This window comes from Ailuropoda melanoleuca, chromosome 5, assembly GCF_002007445.2.
Source record: "Ailuropoda melanoleuca isolate Jingjing chromosome 5, ASM200744v2, whole genome shotgun sequence".
Classification (NCBI taxonomy): domain Eukaryota; kingdom Metazoa; phylum Chordata; class Mammalia; order Carnivora; family Ursidae; genus Ailuropoda; species Ailuropoda melanoleuca.
Window position 1 is genome coordinate 43530177 of NC_048222.1, and position 22643 is coordinate 43552819.

The window sequence follows — 22643 nt, forward strand, 5'->3', positions numbered from 1 at the left end:
CTTTTTTTTTCTTAAATCATTTTTTTGAAATTATAAAAATAATATAATATTACAAACAATTGAAAATATAGAGGAAAACTCCCATAATTCCTTTACCTCAACACAATAATTCTTCTGTGCATTTTCTTCTGATCTTTTTTCATATGCACATTGCGTTAGTCAAGACTCAGTTTCAAGTAACCAAAACCCAACTCAGAGTAGCTTGAGTTAAAAAAGGAAATTTGTTGGTTCAGTAGCTGGGAAGTGCACTGGCTTTTGGAACAGCGAGATTCATGGGCTCAGATGATGTGAAGGTCCTGTGTCTCTCCAGGTGCTGGCTCTGCTTTCTTCTGCGTGGCTTCAATATCCAGGGGGCTCTCTTTTTCTGGGGGGTGAAGAATGGTTAACAGCATGAGGAGGCTTCTGTGGTCCTTAGAGCTCTTCATTCCAGAGGAAAATAAAGTAACCCCATACCAAATATCATGCCGAGACTCTGATTAGCCTGCCATCAGTCGTATGCACTTGGACGCTTGGACAAACTGGTGTGGGTAGGGGAAACGGGTGTCGTGATTGTCTGGGCCTGCCTCACATGCCCACTCCTGCAGGCAGGGATTAGAAGGAACAGGGTAATTTCCATATAACCGGGGGAAGTGCAGTTACTTTAATAGACAGGAAGTGTTGGGGCATGCAAAACCAGGCGCTGTCCTCTATTCATATTTTATAATGAGCAATTTGCATTTCATTCCAAAGTCTTTTTTTTTAAAGATTTTATTTTTAAGTAGCCTCTACACCCAATGTGGGGCTCAAACTCCCAACCTTGAGATCAAGCGTCACATGCTCTACCAACCGAGCCAGCCAGGTGCCCCTATTCCAAAGTCTTTATCATTTTAATAGATTTTGGTTTGCTACATACCATATTTTGCCTAACCCTTGTTAAATAGTGTTGGCTACTTGGATGGTTATAAAAGTTCTTTCATTATAAATAATGCTGTGATGAACATTTTTGTGCAAAGGTTTAACTCTGAAGTTTAGATTATTTCTGAAAGACAGAGTCCCAGAAGAGGGTTTGCTGGATTAAAGGTGGCAAATTGGTTTCCAGGAGGATTACACAAGTGTACAGGAAATGGTGTGGCTGCTTTAACTGAGAGGTAGAGCGGGGCTCCTTCCCAGGCCTTGCAAACCGAGGTGGGCTGAGAGGTTACCACAGACTGCTGTGCCCTGAGGCCATGACCAAAGCAACAAACAGGAAGTACACTTACCCTGCTTAAAACCAAGAAAAAAATGCAAACTCACTTGTAGTTAAGGAAATGAACTTTATTTATTTATTTATTTTTTAAGATTTTATTTACTTGACAGAGACAGACAGCGAGAGAGGGAACACAAGCAGGGGGACTGTGAGAGGGAGAAGCAGGCTTCCTGCCGAGCAGGGAGCCCGACGTGGGGCTCCATTCCAGGACTCTGGGATCATGACCTGAGCAGAAGGCGGACGCTTAAGGGCTGAGCCACCCAGGTGCCCCAGGGAAATGCACTTTAGAGCCATCTTTCATCCGTCAGATGGGTAAAACCTGAAAATACTGGTAACATACAGTGCTTGTAAGACTGGGGGAGGAGGCACCCTCATCATCAGCTGATAGAGATGGCCGTTAGGACAGCCTTTTGGGAAGTGACCTGGCCACATGGATTAATACTGATCCGAGAACCGCTCCATTGCATCACATAATTACCGTTTCTTTTGTGGTGAGAACATTTAAGATCTACTCTCTTAGCAGCTTTCAAGAATATAGTACAGTATTATTAGGGGCGCCTGGGTGGCTCAGTCAATTAAGCCTCAGACTCTTGATTTTGGCTCAGGTCACGATGTCATGGGTCCTGAGATGGAGCCCCAAGTCCGGCTCTGGCTGAGCAGGGAGTCTGCCTGAGATTCTCCCCGACTCTCCCTCTGCCCCTCCCCCTAATTGTTCTCTCCCTTCCTCTCTCTCTCTCTCTCTCAAAATAAATAAATAAATCGTAAAAAAAAAAAAAAGAATATAGTACAGTATAATTAACTGCAGTCACCATGCTGTCCATTAGATTTCTGGAATTTACTCATCTTCTAACTGGAAGTTTGTACTCTTTGACCAATATCTCTCCATATCCCCCACCCCCACCCCCTTGGCAACCACTTTCACTTTCTGTTTCTAAGAGGCTTTTTTAGATTTCACATATAAGTGATATCATACCTTATTTATCTTCCTTCCTTCCTTTTTCTTTTTTTAAGTAAGCTCTACCCCCAACGTGGGCCTTGAACTCACCATCCCAAGATCAGGAGTCATATGCTCTACTGACTGAGCCAGCCAGGTGTCCCCCAGTATTTGTCTTTCTATGACCAATTTATTTCACTTAACACAATGCCCTCAAGGTCCATCTACATCATTGCAAGTGGCAGCATTTCCTTCTTTCTCATGAGTGAATAATATAATACTTAAGAATATCAAATCAACACATTGTACACCTTGAGCTTACACAACATTATATGTCAATTTTATTTCAAGAAAGCTACAAAAAATTGATCTGAGAGTCTCATGTTTGTGAATCTATTCAACAAAAGCAAGGCTCTGGGTCTGTTTCCTGGTGGTGTTGGTTTCTCTTTCTCCCCAGGTCATAGCCCCCCGCATGAGCTAGATCTATCATGTGTCTCCGGCCCTCGGGGGTGCCATACCCGTCTTTGTCTTAAACAGCTAAGCATTTGATGTGGACTGTGGCAGAGACAGCTAACTATCTCCAGTGGCTATTTCCCCTTCTTGCTTTTAGTGATAGACCCCACAGAGCCTATGACCACCCAGTGAGAGACCACATAACCCCACCTCCCTTACAGCGAGGTGTGGCCATATGAATAAGTTTTGGCCAAGACGAGATGCATGGAATGGAAGTCTGCAAACACCAAAGGTGGAACAATTGGATTTGTTTGTCTGGACACTTGCCTCTGAGAGATACCAGTGAATATCGGCTGGTCTCTTGAACTGAGAAGAAAGAGAATTGGGGGCCACAAGATGGCTGCTTTCTGCCATGAGAACAGGGAAACAAGGGGAGGTGGTTGGCAAAGAATGAATGGAGCAAATGCAAACCAAGAGGCAGGATGGGGATACTGTGAGGTCTGAGGGGATTCAGAGCAGCTGTCCCAGTCCTGGCCCTCATTCCTCATGAGTGAAGCCACACCACTCCTGTGCTTGGGCCCTTCTAATGGATCCCCCATTTTCCTTCAGCTAATTTGAATAATTTTTCCATTATTCACTGTAAAGGGGGACTTCGTAAAGATTGAGCCCTCCAGGATAACCCTTTCTTTGTTTTTTGTTTTTTTTTTTTTAAGATTTTATTTATTTATTTGGCAGAGAGAGTCAGCCAGCAAGAGAGGGAACACAAGCAGGGGGAGCAGGAGAGGAAGAAGCAGGCTCCCAGCGGAGCAGGGAGCCTGATGTGGGGCTCGATCCCAGAACGCCGGGATCACACCATGAGCTGAAGGCAGATGCTTAACGACTGAGCCACCCAGGTGCCCCCAGAATAACCCTTTTTTTGGCATATGATAGCCAATAAGGTGAGACAGGAAAATTTACTGAGATGATGTATTTTGCTTTTGCATTGTGAAGAATTAGAAAGAATAACAGCCATTTGTTTATTTGTTCTTGCTCTGGTCTGATAAGGTAGACAGCCTTCGGGTTTCCTTCGTCAGAGGAAGTTTGAGCTACAGGGCTATGAGAAGTTACCTAAGGCAGCCTGCTGTCCTGGTTTGGTTTCCAAAAGTTTGAGTTCCCCAGGAAGATTATTGAGGAGGAAGGGAGAGAGGTTCTCAGTGGGGTAGGTAGAAGCAGACGCAGTGAAGGGAGAGTCCTTGACATAGGAGCGGGATACAAGTCTGTAGGTTCTGTGACTTTTGGGAACTTGTAACCTAACCTGGCTAGTCTCAGGGAGATTCCAGAACTCCAGAGGGGACCAGAAGCCTGGTGCTTCCAGAGAGGTTGGATCCTGGTTTTCTGTGCCTGACTGTCATTTCCTGACCATAAAGCTTTATTTATAAAAACAGGAGAAGTTTGGACAGATTTAGCCCATATAACAAGGGTTTGCTAACCCTTGAATCAGAATATCTTCGCTTCACAACCCTCAGTGCATTAATAGATGCAGGCCTTATGCACCAGTGGATTTTAACATCATAAAAAGTGAGACAACCAGGCATTGTGTGTCTCCTATGGTCTGGCCAAACACTCCTTATAGACTTGCCAAGGGACCCAACCTGAGTCTGATTCAGTCTCTGGATGCAGCTACATATTTGCAGGAATAGGGCACAGAGAAACATGTTGAAATGCACCAACAGTGTGCAATCAGCAAAATCTGGACTGTGGGAGGCTGTGCAAGTCAAAAGGATTTTTCAACGGATTGGGTAAAGCAAAAGGCTAGAGGGAGGAGATACAAGTGGAAAGAGATTTAGGGTCATATTGTTTTTGAAGAATGGGCGGGACTAAACTCCAGTTTATGGATGTATACATTATTGGGTGAGTATTATAAAAATCAAGGTCTGGAGAGGGTTGCAATTGGGAAGGGCCCCCATGGATGGTAAGATTCTATTTCTGGATCTGGTGGTGGTGACAAGAATGTTCACCTGAAATTGAACTACACTTTTGTTTTGTGTTTTGTTTTTGTATTTATGTTTCATTTTGTAGTTAAAAAAAAGAGTTCAAAGGACAGCATAAGCCTGGAGCTGCCAGGTGCCATGACTCCTGTATGCAGAGCTGCTTTGGGAAAGAAAGGCCCAGAGGAAATGGGTCCTAGAGACAGAATGTGAGGCACTAGGTTGTTAAAAAATGAAATTCAACTGAATAAATTTGAAGATCTAATTGGCTTTATTAAGATATTTATGAATTGGGTAACATCCCATCTAGTAAGTAGAGAGATGGTTCACAGAGTTGTATGAAACGGAAGGTGGGACAAGAAGTTACTAGCAAAAGAAAAGACCGTTTCGGGTCCAAACATCTGGGAGAGAGTGGGGTGGCAGGGTTTTTTGTTTTTTGTTTTTTTATCTTGCTGGTCACCTTACTAGTGCTGATCTGGAAATTTCTGACTGACCTTTAAAAGATCACATTCCTGGGACTGTAATTAAATCTTGGTTTGCTGTCATGGTGGAGGCAAATGACTCCATTTGGACTTTTTTTTTTTTTTAACAAAGTCCTTGATAATCTTGTTTGATTACCTGCATCCAGGCATTTCTGAAGCATGATATATCCATGGAATTTTTATTTATATGAACCAATTTTATTTACACTGCTTTGGTTTGTAATGAAGTGTTCATCCATATATCTGTAGGTCTTCAAAAAGCTGGTAAATGTTTCTCAAGACACTGCTGGTTTTGTTGGGTTTTTGGTGATTGCTTCAACTATCTGCGGTAACTCACATTCACTGCCACACACAGGCAAATCTGTCCTTCCTTCTCCCGGTGGTCTTGAAAGCTTTATTCCATATTTTATAATGGTGGAGTCCACTGTCATTCACTAAGGCATGGTTCATTCTGACCTTGACTGAAAGTTGCCAGAGCTCACTGAAGGAGGGGATGGGAGGGAATGTTCTATCAAAAGGGAATAAAAATCCCACCACCTGAACAGTTGGCACATTTGTTGGGGTAATCCGAGGCCTAAGGGAAGTAGAGGGCAGTCCTGCGTTTCAGAGATCATTCATTCATCCATTCATCATATATTTATTGGTGTTCAGGTGCTGAACATGACAGCCCCAGGCTCAGCTCTCAGGAAACTCATAGCTGGGGTTGGCAGGGTGGCGTGAAGAGCTATGTGGTGCAACTTGGGGAATTCTTGGAGGCTTCCTTATCACTGGTTTGATTCATCCCCCATTCAGCTTCTGAAATTTCCACCATGTGAGTTATTCTTAATATTGTTGCAATACTCCCAGAAAGTCCCATTTAGAATGCAAAAATGTATTTTTTTTTAAAGATTTTATTTATTTATTTGACAGAGGTACAGACAGCCAGCGAGAGAGGGAACAGGAACGCAAGCAGGGGGAGTGGGAGAGGAAGAAGCAGGCTCATAGCGGAAGAGCCTGATGTGGGGCTCGATCCCATAACGCCGGGATCACGCCCTGAGCTGAAGGCAGACGCTTAACCGCTGTGCCACTCAGGCGCCCCTAGAATGCAAAAATGTATTTAAAACGTGTCAACTAGGGGCACCTGGGTGGCTCAGTCGGTTGAGCATCTGCCTTCAGCTCAGGTCATGATCCCAGGGGCGTGCTCAGTGGGGAGCCTGCTTTTCCCTCTCTCTCTCCCTCTGTCCTCCCCCAGGCGTGGTTCCTGCTCTCTCTCTCCCTGTCAAATAAATAAATAAAATCTTTTAAAAATAATAATAATAATAAAACGTGTTAACTAGAGAGACGAGCCCACTTTAGGACACAATATCATTATGATGAGGATTAGGAGAGGATGGATACTTTAAAAAAAATTTTTTTTTAAAATAAGCTCTACACCCAGTGTGCGGCTTGAACTCACTATCCCAAGATCAAGAGCCAGATGTTATATGGACTGAGCCAGCCAGGCGCCCCAGGAGAGATGAATTTTGATAAGAATACAGTGTTTGGAAAGAATCTGCAGCCCTGGGCAGCCAGGAGGTGTTGTCTAAGGTAAGGGAAGGGGATGACCACGGGAGAAAGGGTAGGTAAAAGAGGAGTTGAGAAATTCCTACTATTTCATCAGTTTCTCAGGTTCTGGTAGTACCCATGCCTTGAATATCTCTCCCTGGTAAGGAAGTGGGACTTAATTTGTATTCTAGTCTTTGAAGTCAGACAGATCTGTGTTTGAATCCCAGCCTCGCTACTTACTAGAAAGTACCAAATTACTTCTAAACTCAGCCTCAGTTTCCTTATCTGTATAACACAGAGAAAATATTCACAGATGGTGGGGAGGGAGTAAAAGATACTAATGTATATAAAAAGCTCAGTCCAGAGCCCAAGCTCATTGGTTTTTCTCAGTGAATGTTAGTTCCTGTCCTTGGTTGAATAATCCCAGTCGTTTGACAGCATATAGGTCAAAAAGACAAGAAATGTCAAATGGTTCTTTAGATCACCTTTACAGATGGACTTGGGGCCGGGGTGGGGGGGGCGGAATGGGAGGGTGGAGAAAGGGATAGAGAAAGAAAAACTGACCTAGCCCAATCTCCTTCAGTTGACATTCCACAATCACATTTCTCAATATCCTACTTTATTTATTTTGTAGTATTTCTCTTCCTGGCCTATTTTAGCCCTTAAGTCAGACCCCAACTAACCCCCCTCTGTATCAGAGACAAGGGGTCATAGAATTCTTTCCTTCCATTGTCTTTGTTTTCTCAAAGTATCAGCTTCAGGTGCCTGAGACAATCAGGAACTAGGGGGAGTTTCCTTTTCGGGGCAACAAATAATGAAAAATAATGATCTATTGAATGCTGGCTATGCACCAGGCAAATGGGCTCTGCATCTTACATGATTTCTTTAATGTTTATGACAACCAGGTGAGTGGGGATTATTCTCTCAGATTTATAGAGCCCTATAGGGTTGTGTTGAAGTTTAAATGAAATAATGTTTGAAAAGTGCTTAGAACATCTAGATTCAACAGAAGTTAGCTGTCATGATTACTATTACTTTTCAGTGAGGAAATTAAGGCTCCCATTAGTTAAGATACCCGCCTAAAGTCAACCACCTGGAAGGCCAAAGAAGGATCCCAGGTCTCACTGTCCTTAAAGTCAACGTGAGAGATCAACTATGTTTCACAACATCTTGACTGAAATGACAAAACATTCATCATTTTGAACAATAACAAAATTTTCAACCCCATTTTAACCTCAAAGTCCAGCAAATGTTCATCATAATTTTGAGCCAACACATCCCTACCACTCCCCCACAGCCTTCTGGTTAAAAAGTTCCGTTTACAGATGCCAAATTCACTTCTTACCAGCTCCCAGAGCACAGTCTTACAATTCTGCCTTCCCAGACCCATCTCCCACTTTTTCTCAGATGGTTAGTGAGTACTATGGTATATATCTACCATGTGCCCTGCCCTTTCTCTTGGCCCCTGGGATTGTTGTGGGGATGAGTACTGAGCCAAGCCTGGCCAATCAGCAGTTTCCCCCCTGGGATTTCTCAAACTTGAATGAAGAGCGTTAGTCCCTTTCTAGTGGTAGATATAGTCAGATGCAAAACTTAGAAGTGCCATATTTCCAGATATATGAAGAAAACCAGTCTTGGGGCACATGGCTGACTTCATTGGAAGAGCATGTGATTCTTGACCTCAGAGTTATGAGTTCAAGTCACACATTGGGTGTAGAGGTTATTAAAATAAATAAATAAAATAAACTTAAAAAAAAAGCTAGTCTTGTTAGAGACTGAAGCCAATGCAGCAAGGGAAGCAAGGAAAGAGCAAGAGAGTTCTGGTGAGGCTGAAGTTCCTGGTTCCAAAATTTCCTATAGCCTCTGTTCATCTCTCTCCCCATCTCCCACTTTTTAGTTTCACTGTTCAGTCTTTTTTTGGATTCCTTTAGCTAATTCTTCTCCTTCACTTTTGCCCAAGCATGTTCAGGTTGCGTTTCTGTCCCTTGCAACCAAGAAATCTGGAGAACATACATATCACGTAGCCACAAGGAGACTGGACTGCCTGCTGACCCTGAGCACATTTTGCTTGTGCTGTTCTTTGTGCCTAGAATGTTTCTTGTGCCCACATGTCCAAAACTAACCACTCAGTCTTCAAGGCCTCATTTTTCGTGCACTATCTCTGATCCAACCTGCAGGAACTATCCTATCCCTTCTCTAAGCTCCCCGATCCTTTTAAAGGGGAGAAAAGTTACCTTATTGTACTCAGAACACTCTAACTTGTTTTAATTATTTGTATATACACCCTCTCTACTATTTTCTTTCAGAACAAAGATTTGCCTTGTTCATCCTGTTCCTACTGCGCTACCACAATGTCTGGCATGGATAGCACTATATAAATGTTAGTTGCCTTCTCCTTCCCCTTCTCCTCCTTGTAGGCACACTTTCTTCCTATTAGCTTCACTTGCTTTCCCCAGCAGCAACATTCCATTTCCTGCTGCTGAGTGAGAAAATGTTCATCTGTGTTTGCCCCAGGCAGTTGTGTTTTGATGAAAGAACACCAACAAACTGCTGTAAAAAGAACTTAATTTACCTAAAAATGGTTATCGCATAGTAAGCTTAATGAACTGGTGAGGGAAGTTGTTAGTGCTGCTTAGATGGTGCTTTGTTCTGATATATGTGTACGTGATGTTTCATTGAGAATATGGATTTCAAGTGGGAACCCTATAAGGCTTGCATTCGGCAAGAAGGGACTCCATTTCCAAAAGAACCACCTGCCAATCTTGTGGTCCTATTTTTAGTGTCCTAGCTTCCCTTCAAACCTCTTTGGCAGGTCAATTATTCGCTAGCGCTAGGGAGAAAAAGGTAATGAGTGTGTTCTCATATGTAGATACATTAAAAAATTCTAGGCAACTTTTGTGACTTGGAGGTTGGTGTTTTGAGAATACATTATTATCAGAATACGTAACTTTTTATATTTAGCTGTCAGCTTCCCTCTCAGATTCTACCACCTGAGTGAATGAAGTTCTCTCTATCCCGAAATCTGTATTCTCTTCTCTGAGTTCTGAGAATATTTTTTTGTACTCTTTTAGTTTGCATCATACTGCTTTTTACTGATGGCTGGTTTTTTGTTTGTTTGTTTGGTGCAGGTCTTTGTCTTCCAGAATAAATTTAATTGGTTTTTGGGTTTGGCCAATTTTTAAATCTTACCTGTACCCAGAGAAAATTATAATGGTTACACTCTATTTAAAGGATGATGCATTCCAGAGGACCTATTAAAATACCTATCATGAATCTATAAATATCAAATTACAATAAACATCTTGCCCTTCCTTTGTATCCTGCTTCTTTGGAGGAACAATAGGGTAAACAAGTTTCAGAAGCTGGGCACCCAACTTCACAATTTTGCTCATTCAACCAGTGAAAAATAGAATAGGATAGGAATAGAATCCACGTGGTTGGTTATTTAGCTGTCTTCTTTATGAATATTTATCTCCATCTCTCGTTTTCAAAACCCTAGAGGGCATGGACCTACTTTGTACAGCCTATAGTTCTAGAATGATGTCTTATACACAGTAGGCACTGATAAATGTGAGAAATAATTGAACGATATATACACTCTTTTAGAGTTTCTTTGCAGGGTATCATGATTGAGAATAAATCTAATAATCATCTCAAAGTCTTCCTGTAAAGAAGTAGATAGTAACAAGCATATCATTACCATGGTTTGGAAATGCCTCTTGGCCTCTGATCTGTAATATTACCCAGATCAGAAAGACTGGCTGAAAGGAACAACTGGGGACGAAATATGTGAGGTAGAATGCATTCTCTTTTTCTGGTATTTAAACACAAGCTGTAAGAACAAAATGTTTCCAATTAAGATACCACTGATTTTTCCCTCCATTAATTCCATTTTTCTTCCAAGCTAATGGGTGTATATAATGACTCCACATCAAAGACTCTTTTCTAATGGTTTAAGAGATGTGATTTTTATTAGAACAAAGCAGAATTCACAAGCCACAACAGAGCAACTTGTCGAAGTTATTTTAGAGTTGATTTACAAGTCATTTTTCATGAACTGTGCTGGTTCCTCATTGTATGTACTGTCTTTCCGAAACTTCTCCAAGAATGTTTCAGCTCTTTCCCCTTCCTCTTGCTCAATCTTTCCCCCCCTAATCTTGTCACTTACACTCTCCTCACATGGTATTATAATGATCTATTTTCTTCCTATAACCTCCTATTAGATCAGAAGCTCCTTGAGGGCAGGTATTAAAGCTCCTTCAACTTAGCATATTTGGTGTCTTGCAAAAGGGCCTGATCTGTTAAAAGAAGGAATAATAATAATGCCTCACATTTATATGGCACTTTAGACTTACAAAGCACTTTCCTATGTTGCTTGACTCCCATGATACTGGAGGCAGGCAGGAAACCCATTATCATCCCTATTTACAGATCTGAGAAGAGGTTCAGAAAGGCTGTGTAACCTAAGGGCAAATAGGCTGCAATTTCAGGAGACACCAGGACTCATGACTGTGGATTCCTGCTCTAGAGTCCTCTTCTGAGGCCATTGGAGGTGTTTGTTTTCTGAGCCATGTGGCAAAGGCAAAACAAACTTATTCTTTGAATCCTTTTAACTTTCTTCCTCCACACTTACCCCTCTCTTGAGTCTTTTTGCGTCTGAGTTAGCCTTACTGAGACAGGGAAACTGAAGGACTCTATAAAAAATCTTCTTTTTGCTCCTTTTCCTGCTTCTACTCCCATATATATATGTATATATATACATATACATATATATACACACATTTTTTTTTCTATTTAATATATATATATTTTTATTTTTAAGTAGGCTCCACACCTGACGTGGTGCTTGAACGCACGACCCCAAGATCAAGAGTCACATGCTCCACCGATTGAGCCAGCTGGGTGCCCCTCCAGCTTCTAGCTAGGACCTGCATACCCACTTTACACACGCTTCATGATACAAACAGTGTATGTCCTCCTTGTAAGGGACAAGGAGTTAATGATTTCTTTAGAATAGATTATATCTAAGGAAGGGCCAGGTGAGAATAACCAGAGGAAGCTATCATCTGGGTATTCCAGACCACTGGTGCTAGACATCTCAACACCAAGACCCCCTGGCTCCAAGGAATAACACCTGGGCCCTCACCTTTGTTCTAATGGGTTCTTGGATACCCAAGAGGACATGTACACCAGACCACAATCCTCTATAAAAACTGCAGATCCTGAACAGAGATCTGGAGAGACTCTCCCTCCTTCCCTTTCTGAGTCTCCCAGACACTCTATCTGTACCTGCCCTCTATACCTTTAACAGACTCTACTTTCACCTCCTGCTGACTCTCATTTGATTTTTATCCTGCACACAGGCAGAGACTCTCTTGGCTGGTCCCCTGGGACCCCCTGTGGGTCCTTGGTCCATCACTACTTTTTATTAGGAGTCACATATTTCCTATAAGCAGTTGAAAGATAAAAAATACATACTCTTCGGGGCGCCTGGGTGGCACAGCGGTTGGGTGTCTGCCTTCGGCTCAGGGCGTGACCCCGGCGTTCTGGGATCGAGCCCCACATCAGGCTCCTCCGCTGTGAGCCTGCTTCTTCCTCTCCCACTCCCCCTGCTTGTGTTCCCTCTCTCGCTGGCTGTCTCTATCTCTGTCAAATAAATAAAATCTTTAACAAAAAAAAAAACAACAACAACATACTCTTCTGTTGATTCTCCAGTTCGTCTCTGCCTGGGACCTCCTGGCTGAGGTGTGGGATTGTGGAATATGTGGTATGAGATGGGGATGATGTGTGTGTGTGGGGGTGAAAGATGTAGCTGATTGGCATGGCCACAGTGCACTGCTCAGAGGACTTTCAGGACAAGGGCCAGCAGTGCTGAGGCCTTGGCCTTGAGTTCCCTCTATCCCTGCTCCCCACCTCTAACATATTTCTCTAGGGAAAATCTGGATAAAATGATCTAGAACAGTTGGAAGAATGATATTGACAATAAGACTCCAGCAGATATTGATTTAAAGATTTTGGAGAGTGTTGGGGCACCTGGGTGGCTCAGTTGGTCAAGCCTCCCATGCTAGGTTCCAGCTCAGGTTGTGATCTCAGGTCGTGATCTCAGGGTTGTGAGACTGAACGCTTTGTCCAGCTCCATGCTTAGCATGGAGTCTGCTTGACATTCTCTACCCCACCCTCTATCCCTCCCCGGGCTTGCAGTGCGGGTGCTCTCTTTTTTTTTTCTAAGATACATACATACATACATACATAAAATATTTAAAAAATATTAAAGAGTGTTTAGAAAATGGGTGGAATGGTCAAGGTGAGGGTGGAAAGTCAGGGTTTATTTGCTGACATTAACTATTTGATAATTGTGTTCAATAGAACTCAATCATCCACTTGTTCCAAGTCTCCTTTGCACACGGCTCTGAGGGTGGAAGCCAAGGAAAGAGAAAGGAGGAACTCTCTTAAATGGCTTTTAAGATAAGCAGAGTCTTTTTCTTGAAAAAGAATGGGTAAAATCAGTAGTTTTATAAATCCAAGATAAATGGACTGTCATGGGATGCTTGAGTGGCACTGATGCCCGCATCATCAGCAAGTTAAAATGAGAATGACAAGGGAACTTGTCGGTCTTGTCTCAGCTTCACGTGCAATACCCAGATCATAAAGCACTAGCACCGATGACATAACTCCACATATACCCACTCCCTCACAACTAGTTACCAGAAATAGATAACACATTTCATATGTAGAAACTTAAAGGTTAGACACATAGTGATGCCTGCCACTTAATGAGTAATTAGTATGTGCCAGGAGCTTTACATGTATTTTATTCCTCACAGGAACCCTGTGATGGTAAGAACTAACATTATTGACAGATAAGGACAAAGGTTTAGGGAGGTCAAGCAACTTGCCCAAGGTCATACACCAGGTAAATGGAACTCCGGAATTCTCACCTATGTCTGACAGTGGGCTTAGGCTAAACTGCGTCATATATATCCAATTTAACCACTGGCAAGCACTCCCTCTTCTGCCTGTATCGTAATTTTTTACATGAGTGACACATACATGCTTACATGTTGTGTACTGCCCTCATGTCCCCAATTAGTTTGTGAGCTTGTGGAGGGCGGAGACTGGCTCCAGATCTTTGCTCACTTTCACAGTAACTCAGAATATATTTAACGATGGACATCAGGAAGATGGCTAGAAATGTGAGAGTCTAGAACTAAGAAAAGATACAGAAGGGAGAAGACGGGAATATTCTTTCAATAATTTAATGTGCACCTGGACCGGGGTTAGGTGCTGGGTGTACAGTGATGACCAAGCCTGTTAGCGTTCCCGCCCTTCACGGGACTTCTTCGCTGAGGTCCGGGTCATGATCAAGGATGTAAGTCACCTAAAGGACAATCTACCTGGGTGTCCTCGGGGGGGGTGCCAGGCCCCAGCATGTGCAGGGTTCTAGCAGTCCTGCAGGGCAAAGATATGAGTAAGACAGAAGCGTGTCAAGTGAAACGCTTTTATATGATTGTGCTTCACCGGCCAGAGGTGTAGGGCCGGGTGTGAAGGGAGATAAAGAGCCCAGAGCACCCGGCGCGTGCGAGATAAAGGGGTGTGGCCGCCCCGCCTCTGCTGCCAGCTTTTCCACGCGTCGCTTCGTTTCGCAGTATCAGGACTGTGAGCGGTGGGGGTCTTCCTCACCCACTACGGGGAAACGGGGAGCCCCGGATGGCCCGTAACTCCTCACCGGCCTTTGTGAAACGTCTCCGTTGTGCCTCATAAGCGGAGTCCGGCCTCCGCGGACGCACGGGGCTGTCTGGACTCCGCAAGGGCTAAAAGGCGAGGACAGCGCGGTGGCAAGGCGTCCCCAGAACCTAAGTCAACACTTCCCCCCCGCCCCCCGCCATTAAACCTCCCTCCCTTCTCTCCTCCTCCCGCAACCCCACGCAGGTGCTCCTCCCCCAGCCCTTCTTGCCTCCCGCGCAGGGTTTGGGGGGCGGGACGAGCGGTCAAGACTGCGCGAGAGTTCCGCCCAAATCCCGCGAGATTTGCCTGCCGCCGCTGCCACCGCCTCTTACGTCTTTCCCTTTGACAAGTCGCCGCTGCTGCAGCAAAAATAAAGGACGCGGCCGCCGCAGCCGCTGCTGAGCCGGGCTCGGGTCGCCGGAGCCGCGCCCCACCCCCGCCAGCTCCGGGGCCGCGTACGGTAACGCCACTTCTTCTGCCCTTCTGGCCGCCTGTGCATGCGTCCCACGGGCCAGGCAAGGCCGGCCGGGGCTGTTCCCGGGCCGCGGCCGAACGGGGGCCGCCGGGGTCCCGGGTGGGCGGCAGGCAGAGGCCTGAGGGAACCCTCCCGGCGCTGTGCGGGGCGCCCGGCCTCAGAGGCCTCCCGCAGCCCAGGCGCTTTCAGAGCCGCCTTAGAAGCCAGCCGCTCGCCCGAAGGGGTAGAGGGACCCGCCCCTCCGGCGGCTTGCTGTACTTGCCCCTCGGGGGTCGGGTCTGTGACCTTCTCCCCCACCCCTTTATCCGCTAACGAGGGCCCCTCCCCTGGCCGGGGCTAGGGTCGGTGCGCCCCGGCCCGACTGTCTTTCGGGAGAGCCACGACCCCAGTGCCCCCCCCTCGTCGCCGGCCGCCTTTTGAGGGGTGGAGGTTGGGACGACGTGTCTTTCTCCTTTCCTCTGCTTTTGGGTGGGGGCAGCTCATCATCAGGTAGCCCTTTCTCCAATCTCCCGCCTCGGTAAAATAGCAATTTATAAAGCCTGTGCTACCGGAAGGGGAGACGAGATGCATTGTTTTGTCTGTGGGTGAGATGAGGATGATGATGACAAGAGCTGTCCCAGGGAACATGGTGAAACCTTTTCTGTGGTGGGTGGTAGGTTCTTGGGAGACACGAGGACCGGAACTGGTACCACCTTTCCCAGGAGGTTATATAAAAGACATGCTGTCCAACCCAGAGAGCTGTGAACAGGGACGGAATTTGCCTTAATTTTAAAATAATGTCTATAGTTCTGTAGAAAATATGGATAATCAGAATTATAGGAATACCAAATCTGAACTAACTCGTTTTTGTAATTCCGTTTCCAGAGATAGCATTTAATGGTTACCATTTTGGTGTGTTTCCTAACAGACACTTAATTTTTTCGGGTAGTCCTTGGCTCATCATTGATTGGGACTTCCCCCATTCTATATATGTTTCAAAATGATTTATTTGAGTCGCTTTGGCCCACTTGATTAAAACTGGTTACTTGTTCATTATCAGTGGCTGTACTCTGTAATCTCTATCTCTTTCATTGGACTCTCTTCCAAAGTGATTGTTAGATAGATGGTTTTAAAAATCAGAAGTTAAAAAATTAGTATTGCTTGGATGTAGTACATAATTGTTTTTACAGTTTTTCCTGTGGTGGGTGCTGAAAAGAGCAGTGTTTGTGGAAGGCAAACTATGATTATTCCCAGTTGGAGGAAACCTGTTTACCTCAAGGTTTTATAACATTGATTTCCATTGGTTATTTTTAGACCAAAATCGTTATGTGACACTGTTTGTTATAGTGCCTTTGTGATTGGGATGGATATGTGCCTTTGATTAGGTAGGTTTCTATGGTATGGGTTTTTACAAGCAAAATTGAGTGTCCTGGGTGTCTGTCTGTATGTACACACACATATAATGCACCTATACATGGATTTATCTTGGAAGTGAGTTAAAATGTATTATTTGAGAAAAGAAAGCATTAGGTAGGGCAAAGAATAGTCTTCTAATATTTCTCCCAAATTATATGACAGGATTATATGGTAGAATGAAACATGCAGGGAGGTTGGGAATCTGGCAGCTTTAAAAAATAGAATAGTGTCATTTGTCTGGGGTTGTCATTGGAATGGATTAAATGGCCTATTACGGCCTTTTGTAATTCTAAACTTTTATGAATTTTGCTTTTCCTAAGGTTCTCTTATCACTTTGCTTTTTAAATTTCTAGTCATGCTGTTTACATGTGACACTTACCCATTCATTTGCTGGTCTTGTATTCCACTCCCAATGCAGGCATCCTGGTGGTGCATGAGGAGAAAGCAAATGTAAATGGGTCACTTAGTCTGTTTATTAATACAGACATTTTCTGCAAATCCTATTTGAATAAAGGAATTTCAAAGACTGTGTTCTTGCCTGGGCTGGATTGGTTAGTAGAGGATGTAAATAATAAATAGCAACTGAATTCTAATGTCTCAAGCATTTTTTCCCAAACAGACAAAATTACTCCTTCTTAGTATTATTAACAACAACAACAACAAAAAGACTCGATATATTGAATAGTGGATCTTTTAAAATTCAGGTTTCTCAGTAAAATAACAATAATGAAGACTTTGTGGTTTGGGGTGTGGAGAGAAGTTTGTGTTAGGATAAAAGCAAATTGACTTGTGAAACATTTTGAATTTTATAGTTGGACAACTATGTAATAATAAGTAAAAAACTTACTATAACCTGTTAAAGATAATTTTTTAACTGTAAATAAAACTTTGGCTTAACAGACAAATGAAATGTGTTACGGGCACATACTGCAGATTATCATGATGTTGAAAACAACAGATTGGTCACGTCCCTTAAAAAGAAGTTTGCAAAGCCAGTAAAGTCACACAGCTAGCAAATTTTTTTCGACTAAAAAAAGTATCAGGGAACATAAAGTAGCTAATTTACTTTTTAGATGCCAGATATGATTTTTATGATTTTTGTTTTTTTCTGCTGTCACTTACTGGGCCCTCTAAATGAATCAATATTAAATTACAGATGAGATCCCTGAGCAAGAAAATATGACAGTTGGGTAAGATGATCAATTGATGGATTTTATTTATTTTTAACTGTTTATTTTGAAATAATGTGAGACTTACAGAAGTGTTGCAAAGATAGTACAGAGAGTTCCTATATAATGTTTTTCCTACATCATCCCCTGATGTTGACGATTTACATAACCATAGTACAATCATCAAAACCAGGACATTAGCATTGGTATAATACTATTAACTAAACTACAGACTTTATTGCATTTTCACCAGTTTCCCCCCTAATGTGTTTTTTCTGTTCCACAACCTAATTCATTGCATTTAGTTGTGGTATTTTCCTCGTCTCCTCCAATCTGTGATAGTTCATCAGTTTTTCATTGTCTTTCATGGTCTTGACATTTTTAGATGAGTACTGTCAATTAATTTGTAGAATTTTTCTCATTTTGGGTTTGTCTGATGATTTCTCATGATTACATTATACTTTTGTATGTTTGCAAGAAAACCACAAATGATGTGTCCTCAGTGCGTCATTTTGGAGGGTACATGGTGTTGATATGTCTTATTGCTAGTGGTGTTTTAACCTTGATTACTTTGCTAAGGTGGCTTCTGCTTTGTTTTCCACTGTAAAGTTACTGTTCTTTCTTTTGATACATATCTTCTGGGAGATACTTTGAGACCATACAGATACACTGTTTCTCCTCAAACTTTCTCCTGCTGATTTTGGCATGTGTTGATAGATCTTGTCTGCAACAGTTATTGTTGTGTTTACCAAATGGTGATTTTATATCCCCTCCCCCCTTTTTAAAACATATTATTGGAATTTTTCTGTTAGGAAGAGATAACTCTTTCTCATTTGTTTATTCAGTTATTTAGTTATGTAATTATAATCTCATTGGTATTTGTTTTATTCTACATGTTATAACCCAATAGTATTTTTTTATTGCTCATATTGTTCCAGCTTTGGCCATTAAGAGCCTTTTCAAGTTGGCCTTCACTCTCTTTCGAGCACTTCCTTATATTCTGGTATCATAGGCTATTTCTCACTCATGTTGTATCTTCCCTTGTACCAGTCCTGGAATCAACAGCTTGTCTAGGGAACTCTGATTCTTTTTATTGGAGAATAGAATTTATTTATTTATTTTTAAAGATTTTATTTATTTATTTGACAGAGACAGCGAGAGAGGGAACACAAGCAAGGGGAGTGGGAGAGGGAGAAGCAGGCTTCCCACAAAGCAGGGAGCCCAATGCGGGGCTCAATCCCAGGACCCTGGGATCATGACCTGAGCCAAAGGCAGCCGCCTAACCGCTGAGCCACCCAGGCACCCCGGAGAATAGAATTTAAATGAAGATTTGGATGCCAGGTGTACTCACTGGGGTGTCATTGCCCCTAGGCCCTGAGAGGACAGTGCTAGGAAATATAGGTGTATATACTAACCCTCCCACACATGCAAGTGAGCACACACACGTTTATTTCTATATTTCTCTTTCTCTATATATTAAAAATGATGAGTTCATATTGACGGCTTCTAGCGTAGTCCAACACCACAAGGTTCATTCTAACCTTTACTCATTTCTTACTGTAACTTTTTTCTGATAGTGAAAATCTGGCTCTCGTTATCTGTAGACAAGAGATCATATAGATAATAAATAATATCACACTTGTTCACTTTTATAATGCACATCAACTAGTTACTGATTGCTAGCCCATTACCCTTATGAGAAACATATTTGCTAATTAGAGTACAGGTTTTTTTTTTTCTTTAACCTCACAGTATCTAGTCAAAATATTATTTTCCAGAGTTTTTTAGGTTAGTTCTTTTGTTCCCTACTCCTTTGAGTGTTATGTTACTCATCTGTAATGCAGTTTGGTTCTTTTCTTACTCTTTATATTCCATTTCGGGTTGCCCCTCAATCCTGTTGATTTTGATTATTTATTTATTTAGGTATATTAAACATTACTATTACTAAACATTACTACATAAAAAGATAGTCAGAGAAATGTCACTCCTTATTCCTACTGCCTGATTCCCCCCTCCATCCCCTTTACCCAGTCTGTTTTCCTTGCCCTTTATAGGTAACTAGTCTCTTCAATTTTTTTGGTTTAGCCTTGTATTATTATTTTTTGCAAATGAACAGATTGTGTTTTGTTATATTCCTTTCTTTTTTTCTTATTCAATTTTAATTGAGATACAGTTCACATACCACCAAACTTACCCTTCTAAAGTGTACAATTCATTGGTTTTTTGTGTATTCACAAGGTTGTGTAGCCATTACCACCGTCTAATTTAAGAATATTTTCACCGCTCCAAAAAGAAACCCTGTATCTATTAGCAGTCATTTCCCATTCCACCTTCCTTAGCCCTAGTTAATGTTTGTATGAATTTGTCTATTTTGAACATTTCATGTAAATGGAATCATATAATATGTTGACTTTTGTGCCTGGCTTCTTTCACTTAGCATGATTTTTTCAATATTCATTTATGTGGCACGTATCCATACTCCATTCCTTTTTATGGCTGAGTGATACTCCGGTATATGCATATATCACATTTTATTCATCCATGCCTCATTTCATGGACGTTTGGTTTTCCATTTTTTGGCAGTAGTGAATAATACTGCTGTGAACATTCATGAACAAGTTTTTGTGTGGACATACATTTTTAGTTCCTTGGGTATATACCTAGGCATGGAATTGCTGGGTCGTATGATAAGTTTGTGTTTAACTTTCTGAGGAACTGCCCAACTGTTTGCTTTTTCCTCTCTTTCTTTTGCACTTTACTTTTTTTACTTACTGGAAGTCACTGGATATCCTGGAAATCACTCCAAATTAGTTCATTCTTAATAGATACTCTTCATTCTTTTTTTATAGCTGTACAGCACTCCACTCTGTGGATTTATCCTAATTTATTCAACTGATCTTTTATGTGTGTACATTTAGGTAATTTCCTATATTTTGCAATTATAAACAGTACTGCAGTAACTGACCTGTGCATATGTATTTTTGTATTGTTAGAGGTGTATCTTCAAGGTAGATTTCTATAAGTGGGATTGCTAGGTCAGGAGTTGAGCATGCAGGAATACCTCTATGTCTGTAAGTTCTCTTTCTGTGGTTTCACTTGCTGGTGGTCAACAGTGGTCCAGAAGCAGATGACCCTTCTCCTGACGTATAGTCAGAAGGAAGGTCAGTAAGTAGCCTAATGCCACATCACAGCCTAACTCATTGACCTCACTTGATCTCATCATGTAGGCATTTTATCATCTCACATCACCATAAGATTGAGCACAGTACAGTAAAATGTTTTGAGAGACCACGTTCACATAACTTTTTTTAAAAAGTAGGCTCCACATCCAAAGTGGGGCTTGAACTCACGACCTTGAGATCAAGAGTTTCATGCTCTATCCACTGAGCCAGCCAGCACCCCTCAGATAACTTTTATTATAGTATGTAGTTGACCTTTGAACAACATGGGTTTGAACTGCCTACATCCACACAGTACTGTAGATATATTTTCTCTTCCTTATGATTTTCTTAGTAACATTTTCTTTTCTTTAGCTTACTTTATTGTAAGAATACAATATATAATACATATGTCCAAAATATGTGTTAATTGACTGCTTGTGTTATCAGTAAGGCTTCTGATCAACAGTAGGCTTTTAGTAGTTAAGTTCTGGAGAGTCGAAAGTTACATGCAGATTTTCAACTGCGTGGGGTATTCATGCCCCCAACCCCTGCATTTTGGTTCAAGGGTCAGTTGTATTGTTATAATTATCCTATTTTATTATTATTGTTGTTAATCTCTTACTCTGCTTAATTTATAAATTAAACCTTATTGTAGGTATGTGTAGGAAAAAAACATACTATATATAGGATTTGGTACTATCAGGCATCACTGGGGGTCTTGGAACATATCCCCTTTGGATAAGGGGAAACTCCTGTATGTAGTTGTGTTAGATATTACAGAAGTGTACTCATTTGCATTCCCACTGATAATGTATGAGAAATCTGTTTTCCCTATAACCTCACCAGCAGAGAAGGTGTTGAGCTATTTTTATTTCTTTATTTATTGCAAGAGGTGACTGATTTTTAAAAATGCTATGTAGTCATTTCAGTGACCTGAACCTATTGTGTAGGGGCACTTAATGCCTGTCATTGGTAGGTTCTTGCTGCTTGAAAATGACATAAATTGTCCATTAATATTACACTGATAGTTGTAGGTTATTGTGTGCAAGTGGAATGCATTTCTGATCGAGCCAGGATTGCTCATTGAAACCTTTTGCATTTAATAGGAGTTGCTGCATTGATTCATAGTACCCATGCTCTGAAATACTTGTGGAGTTTACCAAAGGATAACTGAAATTGAAGGAGAATATTCTTTTCTGCAGAGTATGTATGATACAGTCGTTTTGGTTCACATTACATACTAGTTATTTTGAATAGTACACACAGTAGATATTGAAATCATGGTATGGTAGTTATTTGACCAGTAAGGGCTGTATCTGGAACCTTTTATATTTCCATAAGAAAGAAGGTTAATCTTAAGGAAGATGAAATGAGAGCTTATAGTTCTGGATTAGGATAATCTTACCAGATTTTAGTGGGACCAAGATACTAAGGCAAAATGAAAAACATCCCCAGCTTACAAGGTAACAAGTTCTGCTCAGCTGGAAATTTAGGTTCTTTCCCAGAAAAAATACTCTTCAAGTGCTGGGGACACATTAATGAAAAAACAAAGATTCTTTTTTTTTTTTTTTTTAATCAACTATAGTTGGCACACGAGGTTACACTAGTTTCAGGTGTAGAACAGGTGATTTGACAGGTCTATACAAAAACCAAAAAATCTTGCACCAGAGGAGTTTACATTCTGGTAGTTTTCTGATGAACTGGTGTGTTTTTTTTTTTTTTTAAAGATTTTTATTTATTTATTTGACAGAGAGAGACAGCCAGCGAGAGAGGGAACACAAGCAGGGGGAGTAGGAGAGGAGGAAGCAGGCTCTCAGTGGAGGAGCGCGATGCGGGACTTGATGCAAGGCTTGATGCGGGGCTGGATCCCAGGACTCTGGGATCACGCCCTGAGCCGAAGGCAGACGCTTAACGGCTGAGCCACCCGGGTGCCTCTGATGAACTGGCGGTCTTAAGAAAAGATGCTAGGGGCACCTGGGTGGCACAGCGGTTAAAGCGTCTGCCTTCGGCTCAGGGCGTGATCCCGGCGTTCTGGGACTGAGCCCCACATCAGGCTCCTCCGCTATGAGCCTGCTTCTTCCTCCCCCACTCCCCCTGCTTGTGTTCCCTCTCTCGCTGGCTGTCTCTATCTCT

The 22643-nt window shown here is 42.2% G+C and overlaps 1 protein-coding gene across 7 annotated transcripts in view; it reads left to right on the forward strand.

Annotated features, from left to right (window-relative positions):
• The first annotated feature begins 14619 nt into the window (after nucleotides 1-14619).
• HERC1 (HECT and RLD domain containing E3 ubiquitin protein ligase family member 1) overlaps nucleotides 14620-22643 on the forward strand; it is a 177575-nt gene continuing 169551 nt past the window's right edge. For 5 of the 7 annotated variants that reach the window (XM_034660855.1, XM_034660861.1, XM_034660859.1 and 2 more), the window contains exon 1: nucleotides 14620-14770. The gene's annotated coding sequence lies outside the window, so the exon portion shown is untranslated. The remainder of the gene's footprint in view (nucleotides 14771-22643) is intronic. The other 2 variants (XM_034660857.1, XM_034660856.1) reach the window with 2 other exon arrangements.